This window comes from Mycetomoellerius zeteki, unplaced genomic scaffold (assembly GCF_001594055.1).
Source record: "Mycetomoellerius zeteki isolate Tzet28-1 unplaced genomic scaffold, Tzet1.0 scaffold310, whole genome shotgun sequence".
NCBI classification, from domain to species: domain Eukaryota; kingdom Metazoa; phylum Arthropoda; class Insecta; order Hymenoptera; family Formicidae; genus Mycetomoellerius; species Mycetomoellerius zeteki.
In genome coordinates this window covers 1,076,268-1,077,343 of record NW_017257295.1, presented here as the reverse complement: position 1 = coordinate 1,077,343, position 1,076 = coordinate 1,076,268, and positions in this window count along the sequence as shown.

The window sequence follows — 1,076 nt, the reverse complement described above, 5'->3', positions numbered from 1 at the left end:
GTGGCAGTCTTTTTCTTTGTTCCTTCGGTGGCATCCGGATGGGCGAGAGATGCATGGAAGAAACGGGAAGGAAATAGAGAATAAGGTAAAATACAGAGGTAAAGAGAAAGAGAGACGCGGAAACCCGCGGGTCTCTTTCCCTCATAAAGCCACGGGTCGAGGAGAGCGAATCCGTTGCATGCCACAAATTGACTCAAATATTTACGCAATTGGCATGATAACCGCATTACGTGATTATGTACGGTTGTTGCGCGCGATCCCGATGCTCACCCTCTCGTCCCATCATCAGCACTCTCCGCCACCTCTCTCCTCTTCACCGTGTCTCTCGTGGCCCACCTCCACCTCCTCCATGACCTCCTATATAAACGGCAAATCAGGGTTATTAAACGACCGTTCGCGGGACACGCATTGTTCGCGTTGGCCATGCAACTTCCGCCTCGAAGACCTTCCTGCTAACTTCGTCCCTTGCTCCGCTTCGTTTTTCCGCTTGCACTCGCTTCTCCTCGGCGAACATTATTTTTCTGTGCATACGAGCTTACCCGTTCTACAATGTTCTTTTTAAAGACACAGTCGATTGTCAGGATTGTGTTTGGTATTTACATTATACTAATACAGATAGGAGAGGATACACGAAAAGATTTTGCTAAAGTATCTAAAAATTTAGGTAAATAAATCTGCAAATAATTCTGTTGGATTTTCAAAATAATTATATTGGAAACTCAAGCATAATTAGTAGAGCAGCAAAAAATTTTGACATTTCAGCAATTAACTGGAGTGTCATATATAATTATTTGGATAATTCAACAAAACTTACTTTCAGATCTGTATCAGATCTGTCTAGCTGAATTTTGAGATATTTAATTTTGAGATAGCAAAACCATTCTTTCCGCTTAAAGATCTTTAAGTATCAAAATAAGGCAATCTATTACTGTGTAAATCCGTTTACGTTAATACACTGATCTGTCGTTTATTTTTTAAAAGTAATATTATAATCACTAGTGTAAGTTCATTTATTATATTTTGCGAGCTATTAATAAATAATCTTCAATAATTATATATAAATTGTATTACAATAA